We start from the raw sequence: 12,552 nt of genomic DNA, 5'->3' as shown, positions 1-12,552 counted from the left end.
CTCACTTTCAACAAAACATACATGTAATTTTGAAAAGAAATGTGGATCATACATGGTGACACATATAGATGTAGAGTAAATCAATTCACAAATTGTGATTATTTATGCATAGATGGTATCATTCACAGTGCTTTGCAAAAGTAGATTGTGAAAACATATCGTGTACTTGTGGAACAAGGTGTAATGATCATTTATCAACAACTGAAATGTGCCACACTAATCATGAACTTAAAGTACTAGAAACAGTGCAGAAAGAACTGAAATCCACTAGAAAACATGTTCTGCTGTTGGAAAACATGGTTAAAAGCCTACCTGAACCACCACGTGAAGAACTTGGACAGTTTCAGACTAGAGTGAACCAAAGAAGCGTTAAAATCTAAACATATTTCAGAGGAATTAAAGGTGCCTTTAAGAAATCAATTCCAACATCTTATTATGGATGGGAAGCAAACTGATAAGTTTATCAAAACAGATGAAGTGTATAAATGTGTGGTGTTGATAGGTCACATCGACCACACAAATTACAATCTTTGGAATATTAACTGCTCTGACGAGCCACCCACCATGTTTAATTCAGTCTGCCTTTGTACTTCGTGCAGTGTTCATGTGTATCAGTCTTTATGGTAAAATGTATGTGTATATAGAAAACTTGGGAACTGTTTATTACGATCTATATTCAGAATCCCGTATTGGCGGCCCCAGACAAAAATTTCTACACCTTCCACGACTTCCGCACCGGTCGTATAGAATCAACACATTTCGCATTTGATGCCATGGCTACATCACTAAACAATCTTTATGAAGATTTGGAGGCCCAGCTCTTACGACCAGGCCAACACAACCCTCTGCCATCGGTTATTTCGCAGGTAACGGACAATGATCTACGATCTTCGACAAGGATAACCCCTACTTTAGCAACTCCATAATGACCGAGTGTTACACAGTTACCTCAAACAATGGACCCAGGCTTTGTTTCGCTGGATTGCGCACAACAGCAAGTGAAAAGTGAGGTGGATGATCTACTAAATAGTGCGATGATCGATCACTCGTACGAAGTTCAAACGGACTAAAATTCACACACGTGCTTTGATCCTTCACGCGCCATGAGGTCAGTTATAGTAGTGCCATGTACAACACTGCCATTTGTGCAAAATTCACATGCAGTCAACTATTACCAAACTATGCCAGCCTCGACTTCTTCACAAATCAGTAACAGACATTTTTATGCATCCAGTTCGCCAGAACAAACCACCAGATCGGTGGCCCAGTTTCGCAACCACTTGGGTACTAGTGCACCCAACATAACCTCCTCACCCAGCAACGTTGTACTACGACAGTGCGACTGCCACAGGTTTCACAAGTGTTTTATGATCCTACCACGAAGGGTGCATGGCTAGTGTGCGTGGAAAACTCTCGTTGTTGTCACTTTAAGCTCCAGGCACCCCCCCCCCCTGACCCCCCACCCCCTCACTCACGGAGGTCTTTGATTCCGAACATGCAACCGCTCGCTCCTTCCACAATACTGTCTGCATCTGCTGCGCCGGCCTTCTGCATCATTTCCGAGTTGGACAATGTCAGTATTATTCCTACAATTTCCATTACAGTTTACGGGTCCTCAGTATGCACCACTCGCTTGTTCGGTCCCATGGTACTGACCGAGCCTGCCGTGTTGTGTTTTTGGCCATCTTCAGAGACATTACAACCAGCTGTTGTTCCGAACGTGTATCCTAGTAACATTTCCACTCTGGTGATGCCGGATCCCAGCATGAACTCTTGTGCAGCGGGACTGCAGGCCTTCCAAGACATGCCGAAGCCACCTTCGTCTCCACCTCCAGGCCGCCTACCCAAGCTACCTCCCCTACATGAGGACAAACCAGTTTCATGGATGACACTGGTGGAGCGCCTCTTCGAGCAGCATCAAGTGACTGATGACAACTCCAAGTTCCTATGTTTGGTCACACACCTTCACGACCACTCGAATTTAATTTGTGATCTCTTACTTTCGCCTCCACCGCCACCAAAGTACGAGTTCGCCAAGAAAATGATATTGGACTGACATGCCTGTTCGCCACAGGAATTGATAATCAGATTCTGTACGAGGAGCACCTGGGGGACCGCATTCCGTCACAACTTTGGCTCCACCTCAGGTTACTCATGAATGAACACGATACCAGATGTCACTCTGTGGGTGGTATGGTCTGCCAAGTTACCTACCGACCTACAGATACACCTACTGCCACACTCTTTCGAGTCTATCTGTTCTCGCCTACGCATCGCAGATCAGCTGTATGCACTCCTGCGCCAGAAACACCCAGCTCATCCCCCATCGCTGTGTGACACTATACCTCCTGTTTGCCGGCCATCTTCAGGCAGGGGCAGGGCCCATTCTGCTTCCATGCCTTCTAAGCCACCAGGCAGCGAGCACTCAAGACTCGCCCAAGCTACATACGTCCTGGTTTACATCCCAAAACAGATCACCACCACTGCCACATCCAGCTTATCTGTACTGTTAGTACCATAAGATTTTTGGGTCCGAGGCCAAGAAGTGCAGGTTACCTTGCCAACATCCAAATACTGACTGCAGGAACTAAGTGACGCCGAGTCCTGCGGGGAACTTCTCAGGCGTCCCCTATCATTGCACTCTGTCTACTCATCCCCTTGACCGAGCGGTCGTTTATATGTGACGGACATGTCATGGCAGTTTGTCTACCTAATTGACACTGGTGCTGACGTGTCTATCATACCTCGATCGTTGGCTCCTACCAACTTTTCACTCATGAAGTCTCTCCTATGAGCTGTCAGTGCATCAACATTACAAACTGTCGGCTCTGTGAAAGTGATAGTGCACCTATCCCCTTCTCTGCATTTCCCATGGACCTTCTACATCGCTGACATCAATAAACCAATTCTAAGTATGGATTTTTGTCGTATTTCAAGCTCTCCCCGAACGTAGTCCAGTGTTCAGTGTTACACCACCCGTCTAACACTCAGATACTGTGCTCCGGCACCCATACTCCTCATTCCATTTCAGCCGCAACATAGGATTTAGTTTGAGAGTGTTCTGCCCTAGTGAGCAAGATTGTGACCTGTGTCACTAACCTACTTTCAGAATACGACTCAGCGATGCACCTCTGCCGGGAGAATGACGAGCTGAAACAACACATTGCTCACACTTACAACGACCTCACTGGGGCCTGCATCTCGCTGTTGAAACTGCAATCCACAGTTCCTTCACCGGATCGAACTTCATCGCCAAGCATCAGTTCTAACACTCATCAGGTTAGTTCAAAAACATTCATTGTGTGACGATTCGCGTTCAGTTACCTCCACACCGCCCAAGCGCCCACTACGCACATTGCCTCATGTTTCAAACAATGTCTCTAATAGCAGACACTCGTGCAGCACGACCATGCCCAATAAGCAGGCAGCAGCCACGCTTGTTGATAAACATTCCCCCTCTCCCGCGCGCCAGCCAAGCAACTCGGCAGCAATGGCTGCCTCTCGCGCGACACCAGCGCCTCTCTCGCCCGCGCCGGTTACCCAAGGCAAAATTAACAACAGACAGTCACTGCGCACCTTACTCCACTCTGTGCTGCATGTGCAGCTGACCTCTAAAAACAAGCGCTCACATAATAGGCATATGACTTCCGTGCTGCCTTTTCCCACTCGTGCTAGCAGCTACGCCTCATCGTGCCTCAGTCGTCCAAAACTTCACGTCAGAACGTTACTCAGCCTTGTGTGCGGTTCTCAGTCTCTGCCGTCACTGACAGAATGACACACGAGATAATTACCACTGCCAGCCCTCCCATTAGACATAAGGTTAGATACCTCAACCCCATTAAGTTGCGCACGGCCCGGCAGCAAATTAATGAACTTCTGGAGGCACGCATTCTACAGCCATCGTACAGCAATTGGTCTTCACCAATTCACCTCGTCGCCAAACGTGGTGGTTCTTTTTGAATGTGTGGGGATTACAGACGTTTAAATGCTCACACTGTCATGGACAATTACCCCGTGCCAAACATAAATGATTTCACTCATATGTTATCGGGCACCACAATCTTCAGTGTGATTGACTGCAAACGTGCTTATCACCAGATTCCCCTAGCACTGGAAGACATTCCAAAGACTGCGATCATCACGCCACTCTGTTTGTTCCAGTACAACTTCATGCCATTCGGTTTAAAGAATGCAGCCCAAACGTGGCAATGTTTCATTGACTCAATCTTACGACGATTCGAGTTCTGCTTCGCATACCTGGATGACATACTCATTTTCAGCAAATCGACTGAAGACCATGAAGATCATTTATGCCAGGTCCTCCAGACTTTGGCATCCAACAGTGTCAAGGTCAACAAAGAAAAATTCCAATTGCGTCAGCCTTCTGTGACATTTCTGGGTTACACTGTCCCCACAGACGGAATACAGCCTCCCAAACCCGCGTGCAGGCTATCATGTCATTGCCACCCCCAGCTACGTACAAAGAACTCAGACATTTCCTAGGTACTATAAATTACTACCACTATCTTCTGCTGCTGCTGTGCAGGCCCCGCTGATGGACTCGCTCTCCGGCAAACACACTTTGGGCTTTAAAGCAGTCCGTTGGACTGAACCCCTGCTAGACTCTTTTAGGGCTCTTAAAACAGCTTTAGCTCACGCAGTCGTACTCACCCACCCTGATCCTTCTGCTGATTTGTTCATCACTACGGACGCCAGCGACATCGCGTTGGGGCATTATTACAACAGGGCAAAGGCGACACAGTGTCACCACATCATTTCTTCTCCAAAAAAATGTCTACAGCACAGAAGAAATATTCCACTTTTGATAGAGAGCCTCTGGTGGTGTACAAGGCCGTCAAACACTTCCGCACTGACATCGAGGACCGTCCTTTCTTCATTCTTACTGATCACAAACCGCTAGCAGATGCCTCCTGCAACCCGCCAGAGGATCCCCCCCCTTCCATGTTTCCACCACTTCGACCTGGTCTCTCACTTTATTATGGACGTACGCTACGTCAATGGCACAGAAACCCCCCCTCCGATTTCCTTTCGCGGATCAGTGCCATTTCAAGTATGGTCGATTTATCCGACCTAGCCACTCTACAGGCTTTGGACGAGGACACTCAGGTTCTGCTCACAGACCCGCAGTCTTTGCTCGTGTTTACCAGGGCTAAGTTCCCTGGCATTTCTGATGAAATGTGGTGTGATTCTTCTATGGGCATTCTGCGGCCTTTGCTCCCACCCATGCTGCGCCAACAGGTTTTTGACGCCTTGCATAATCTCACCCACCCTGGCGTTCGAGCCACCACTTGCCTCATCACCGAGCATTTTGTGTGGAAAGATGTGAAATGGGACTGCCATCATGGGCATGTAACTGCATTTCCTGTCAATGAAACAAAATAGGACATCACACCTCTCCACCACTAGGCAAGTTTGACATCCCTAAGGGATGTTTCAGTCATATACATATTGACCTTATCAGGTCCCTGCCTCTGTCGGAGGGTCACAGGTATATCCTGTCCACGATAGACTGAATGTTTCATTGGGTGGAAGCTGTCCCCTTGCCCAACATCACAGCCAAAGGATTCATTTCTTCTTGGATCACTAGGTTTGGCTGTCTGTCCACCATCACAACCGACCACGGTTGGTAGTTCGAATCTGCACTTTTTACGATTCTCTGTAATCTTTGTGGTATTAAAAAGATCCACGCAACAGCCTACCACCCGCAAAGCAAGGGGTTGGTGGAACGATGGCATCGCACCTTTAAAAGTGCACTCAGGTGCCACGACTGTCTCTGGTCCAAGGCACTTCCTTGGGTGTTGCTGGGCCTACGTTCTACATTTAAACCAGATTTACATGGGATGATTTCCGAATTCGTTTTCGGTGAAAACCCGGTTTTACCTGGGGAACTAATTCTCCCCCAAGATCCCGGGGATTCCCCCTCCTTCCCAGACTTTATGGGAAGGATGCGTGCACACTTTAGAAACACCCGGCTACACCCACCTGTCAGCTATTCCCCACATGACACTTACGTGCCACCAACCGCACTCAGCTCTTGCTCACACGTCATGCTCAGGGATCACTCTGTCAGACAACCCTTACAACCCCCTTACCTTGGCCTCTTCAAAGTACTCTGGAGGGGCGAGACAACATTCGACATTATGATAAAAGATCGCCTGCAAACCATTTCTCTACACAGGCTCAAGGCTGCCTTCGTAGACTCCAACACCCCTCTGCCATCCCAGTTGGACTGCCCGAGCACATGTTCTTTTGATGATCCTGCTAATGAGTCCATTCAACCTACGGTTCGGTTTTCTCCATCCAATGATTCACCACCGCAGTTCGCGGGTTCCTCAGGCATATCATCATCATCCCCATTCACAGATTTTGAAGACATTTCAGGTACTAGAGACGTAGACACCCTGTCCTTTGTTTTGCACTGCAACGTACCACCTGACTGTGTTGACGACCTGTTGATTATGCTGTTAGATAATCGTGTGCTTGTACTGCTCACCGACAGCACAGACCCAATCACCAAGGAACACAACATCAAGATAGTGCACAGCTTGTCCCTCCCACAAGAGTGCGACCCATCATGTGTTCGAGCTTGCATTTCTTCGGAGAGCTCAGTCCGCATTCGGGGAAGCCACGCTCACACACCGCCTCCTATCCCATACTGCTATTCCCGAGTTGCCTGATGCATCATCCCCCCCCCCTCCCCCCCTCACTGGTTTTCGGATTACGAGTTGGACCGGCGGCCGCCATCTGCACCTTCACACACCGACCCGACGGAGATGGAGCTTCCGGTCGTGCGCCTGCCACCTCGCAGCCTCGCACCACTCACGCCAACGCTGACACCCACATGACCAGCCCCCCCCCCCCTCAGGTCTCTCATAGGCTGTACTCTGTAAGTGCAGGGGGGTGGGGGTGGGGGGGGGAGGGCTGTGTGGTGTCGATATGTCACATTGACCATACAAATTACAATCTTTGGAATATTAACTGCTCTGATGAGCTGCCATGTTTAATTGAGTCTGCCTTTGTACTTCATGCAGTGTTCATGTGTATCAGTCTTTATCATAAAATATATGTGTATATAGAAAACTTGGGAACTGTTTATTACGTATATTATGATCCATATCCAGAATCCCATAAATCTGAATCTCCAGGAACAAAAAGTACATAAAAAAATAGAAGTATCTGTGTAGTTTTGCTTGCTGACAGCCAAGGAAGAGGATTTCTGGGACTTCTTCGTTATCAGCGAGACTTAAATGTTTTAAGCATAGTGAAAGTGGAAGCAAGTTTGCAAGAAGCCATAAAAGATTATAAAATCATTCAATGTGTGTCACAAAATCAGTTTATTGTAATTTTAGGTGCCTCAAGTTACATGTATAAAAATGAACTATTTTGTATCCCACCTGGAAGGTGGCGCGTTGGTCTGCTCCTATAAACTGAAGGGCAGGCTGAATGTAGGAAGTGAGTAGGAGCAGGAAAAGGTGAAAATCTCTCGGTACAACTTTTTTCGTAAAAGTACATTTAATAGAGAATATTAACCAATGACATATACATAATTTTTGGTAACGGTGAGCACATAGGTACATAGTCTCAATAGCAAGCTGAGGTTGAAGCAATGTTTCCAGGCCATCTGCTCTTGATGAAATGGGCAGAATCTGAAGCGGAGCTCGTAGAGCTGGACAGCGCCTGCTAGAGGGCACTGTCGTCGGTGTCGGTATCGTAGAGCCAAACTACACCATGGCATCGTAGCTATCAATACCACAAGCTACATGTAGCAAACAGAATCTTAAGAGATACAGTATGTAGATTGGGTGATCAAAAAGTAATTGTGATAGGCATACCACACAGGCATGACCTAATAGAATCTTGTAATGTAAATATAGAGATTGATAGAGCAAACTGGAGTTACAGAAAGATCTGCAAGACCACCTCAAACACTTTTTTCTTCCTGTTGATGGTCTAGAAAGTATGCACTTCACAATGCATGGAATGCATTTAAATAAATGGGACAAATCACTACTCTGAAATCAAAGTTTTAGAAGTCAGAAATGTGACAAAATTTCACTGTCAACTGTAAAGGAGATGTGCAAAGTATCTTCCCCATAAACAAATCCTTCTAGAGTAGTACTAGAACAAAAGGAAACAACTGTAGTAGAAAGTGTTGAGAGAGAGGAAGTTATAAGAACAGCGGGAGCAGGTGAAACAACACAGAAAGGACCAGAGAAAAAAGAAACAGCAAAATTGACAATGTATTCAGCTACAGGAAGAACTACATCATCAGAGGCAACAGTTAAAATATCCACGCAACACAATCTGCTAGAGTAAGACATCCACCATCAATGAAGATTTTTACTGGCCACAGATGAAGATAGCATTTCCATAGTTCATCCCAGGAGTTACTTCAGATGAAAGTGTAAAGAAGCCAGACGCAAAAAAGATAAGTGATGAATCAAATTTGCAAAGCAGAAACACGAACTTTATAGTTGTCCATCAAAATTTGAAAATGTGCAGTTATTGCTAAACAAAACTAATGAGCTAGAAGTATTATTGTTAGATCTGTTAACACTTTGCAGTCTATCTGTGAGCTATGCTAGTAGTCCCTGCACTAAGAGTTGCCGACGAGCGATGACCTATGCTCCGAGTGAAGTAAAAAAATGCACAGATAACAAAATACAGCCTACAATCACAGTTTGTGTGTTTCATTATACAGCTTGATGGTTTAGGTACAGGAAAAATCCACTAGATAGGAGCACCGACAAGAGAAATGTTTGTGCCTTTAGATTCTGACACATCTATGCACAAGCAGTGCCGGCAAGCTGTTGCAGTACAGACGATCGCTTACAGATGAAGAAATTTTGGATGTTCTCTTTAATGATTCAGGGTGTGAAGGAGAATTTTGTGACAATTCTAAAGATGACAGAGATATTACAGGTAATTATAACACATTTACTGGAATTTCAACTTTGTGATATGTTGAAACATGTAAGAAATAGTAGGCTGCTTGTACACGTTTGCTATATATATTTCGTGTAATATATTTTAGACTTCTAACGATAATACTACAGTAGCCACCAGAAAGATCGCGGGAGGCGCACATCGGTATGGCGTGTCATGGACAGTAATTGCCTCAAGTAAAGTCCCGTCCACCGGAAGGCACGCGAGAATTCGGCCGCGCACTCTGCCGGTGGAACAACAACAACTCAGGCAGCACGGGCCATGCCCCAGTTAGTTCACATCGGGCATACCTAGCAGACGGTTCCTGGTCTACACTAGATGAAGTGTGATGGAAAACGTGAATCGTGTTACTACACAATTGGCGACGAGTAGGGTCATTCTTTCACATGTTGTGTCGTTGTTTCCAGTTTCGCAGCTTATCCACGGCATGGAGGATTTAGTGCGGGTTTTGGTTGAGCAGCAGACGGAGCTCATGGCAACCATGAAACAAGTGCTTCCGGTGTTGCCCTCCACGCAGGTTGCTCCAGTGCCGTTCCCTCCTCCCTTTCCCCATAAGACGAGACGGCGGAGGATTGGGACACATATGAACATCACCTTCGGCAGCATTTCCAGGCGTTTCATGTTGCTGATGCGGAGGTATGTCGCGCTCTTTTCTTGTCTTGGATATCTCCCTCGATGTATCAAGTTTTGCGGCAGCTAGCGCCGTTGCAGGAACCCTCGTTCTTGTCTTTTGACGCATTGTGTTCATTGGTGTCTTCATATTATCGCCGCCGCATGCATGTTGTGGCGGCTAGGGTCGAGCAGTATCAATGCAAGAAACAGCCCCATCAGTCTTACCGGGCGTGGGCCGCTACCCTGCACGGTCTTAGTCGCAAATGTCATTTTGTCACGGAGCAGTCGCGAGAGTCGTATGCCCACGTTATGGTGCGAGACGTCATTGTTCGTTCGGCCCCTGATAGGGAGGTCCGGCAATGGGCCCTGCAGTTGGAAGACCCTTCCCTTGAGGAAGTCCTGTCCATTGCTCAATCGTATGAAGTCTCTCATGCTGCAGGTCAACAGTTGGAAGCGTGGTGCGACATTGCGGCCATTCAGGGCAGCGCAGCCACGTCCACTGCATCCGGGGTGGACGACGTATGAGCGGTACAATCACTCCTGCATGGCGCGTAAACAGAGTTCCAGCCCTCGGCCCCTTTTACCGTCCTGTGCGTCGTGCTATATACATCATGATCGGTCAGAGTGCCCCCAGCATTGGGCCGTTTGTCGCAAATGTAATAAAAAAGGACACATTGCTAAAGTTTGCTGCTCCACCTCCAAAGAATCAAAGGAAGCAGGTACAGAGGACATGGATGTTGACATTCAGGAAGTTTCATCGGGCCAGGCTCGTGACGCATCGGCACACAAACTCTTTATCGAGGTGTCGGTTCGGTCACGCTGATTACAACTGCAAGTAGATACGGGCGTGGCAGTTTCCTTGTTGAATGCACAAACTTACTCCGTCCTTGGGTCACCCCCATTGGCGCCAGTTTACCAGCATCTACACGGTTATGGTAAACAGTTCATTCCCCTACTGGGTCAATTCACTACCTACGTTACTTACAAATCAGTCACTCGGCCTCTTACTTTTATTGTTGTCAGTGATGCGAGCTCCGCTAACCTTTTTGGATTGGATGCCTTTCAAGCTTTCAGTTTTTCTATCGCAGACACCATACAGTTGGTCTCCGAAGACATTCCGTATCAATCTTTGATCTCTGACTTTGAGGAGGGCCTGGGGCCCTCGTTATTGTCCAGAAACCCTTGGGAAAATTACATCTTTGTGGCGATTTCAAGGCCACCATTAATTCCCAATTGGTGGTGGACACCTATCCCTTGCCTTGTTCTGATGAATTGTTCTCCGCCATGGCAGAAGTCCAATATTTTTCGAAAATCAATCTTTCAGAGGCTTATCATCAGATACCACTTGATGAGGACTCCACCCCGTTTGGCCTTTACCAATACCAGCGGTTGGCCTTCGGAATATCCAGTGAACCAGCGATATTTCAGAGTTATCTTGAGCAAGTCCCGTTGACAATGCCTCATTGTATTCATTACCTAGACGGCATAATTGTCACAGGCCGCACCATGAAGGAACACTTGCACAACCTTCGAAACCTCTTTCTCAAATTCAGGTCCATGGACCTGCATTGCAACCTGCGTAAGTCAAACTTCTTCCAACCGTCCATTGAGTATGTGGGCTACACCATCTCTCGGCACGGCGTCCGGCGTCAGCCATTGGTCCTGGCTACAGATGCTTCACAGTATGGGGTGGGGGCGGTCCTGGCCCATCGCAACGCGGATGGCTCTGAGCAGCCACTGGCGTTTGCATCTAAAACTCTTGGTCCCACGCAGGCCCATTACTCCTAGGTGGAAAAAGAAGCTTTGGCCATTGTCTATGCTGTTACCAAGTTTCACCCTTTCTTGTATGGCACGAAGTTTCAGTTAATCACTGACCATAAGCCATTAACATTGTTATTTGGCCCTGCCTCTCAGATTCCGGATAGGGTGGCCCACAGACTGCAGCGCTGGGCCTTGTTCCTCTCTAAGTACCATTATGACATTCATTTTCACCCTACCGGACAGCATGCCAACGCCGACGCTCTTTCCCGTCTTCCAGTGGGCCCGGATCCTAAGTTCGATCAGGAGGAGATTATGTGTTTTCATTTGGATGTGGCGTCCCGCCAAGCAGTTGATGGCTTCCCAATCACTAGTTCTAGAGTCACCAGGGAAACGGCAGCTGACCCAGTTCTCCGTCAAGTAGTTCGCCTCGTTCAGCAGGGGTGTTCGTCCCGACCTCCAGGCCAGGCCTCGGACCCTCTTCATAATTATTTTGTTCTACGAGACCGCCTCTCAGTCTTGGAAGGAGTTCTCCTTCTGGCTACCGATGATACAGCTTCTCGCGTGGTTGTTCCTGCAAGTTTGCGAAGGAAAGTCCTCACATTATTACATGGAGGGCACTGCGGTGTTTCCCGTACTAAAACCTTGGCTCGCAGACATGTGTACTGGCTCGGTATTGACAGAGAAATTGAGCACTTGGTGGCCGCCTGTTCCCAGTGTGCGAGCCATCAGGCATCTCCCAGGTCAGCGTTCTCTTCATGGCCGCCTGCAACCCAGGCATGGGAACATGTTCACATAGATTTTGTGGGCCCGTTTCTTAACGGCTTTTGGCTCATTGTCATTGATGCTTATTCCCGATTCCCATATGTGGTTTGCTGCTCCTCAACCGCTTCAGCAGTTGCAATCCAGGCACTATCAAAAATCTTTTCTGTGGAAGGTCTGCCAGTCACCATGGTATCAGACAATGGATCTCAGTTTATTTGGCAGACCTACCAGGTTTTTTGTAGGTGCTTCGGTATTCGGCACAATTGCTCTCCCCCCCTTTCATCCGCAATCTAGTGGGGAAGCCAAGCGCATGGTGCGCACATTTAAGACGCAGATGAAAAAGTATGTGCACGAATTTCCTGCGGAGGAGGCATTGACGTTTTTCCTGACAGCATACCGGACCACACCGATAGGAGAACGCAGCCCCTTAGAGCTCCTCCATGGGCGCCA

Source organism: Schistocerca serialis, chromosome 2 (assembly GCF_023864345.2).
Source record: "Schistocerca serialis cubense isolate TAMUIC-IGC-003099 chromosome 2, iqSchSeri2.2, whole genome shotgun sequence".
NCBI lineage: Eukaryota > Metazoa > Arthropoda > Insecta > Orthoptera > Acrididae > Schistocerca > Schistocerca serialis.
Note: the sequence above shows the minus strand (reverse complement) of the source record.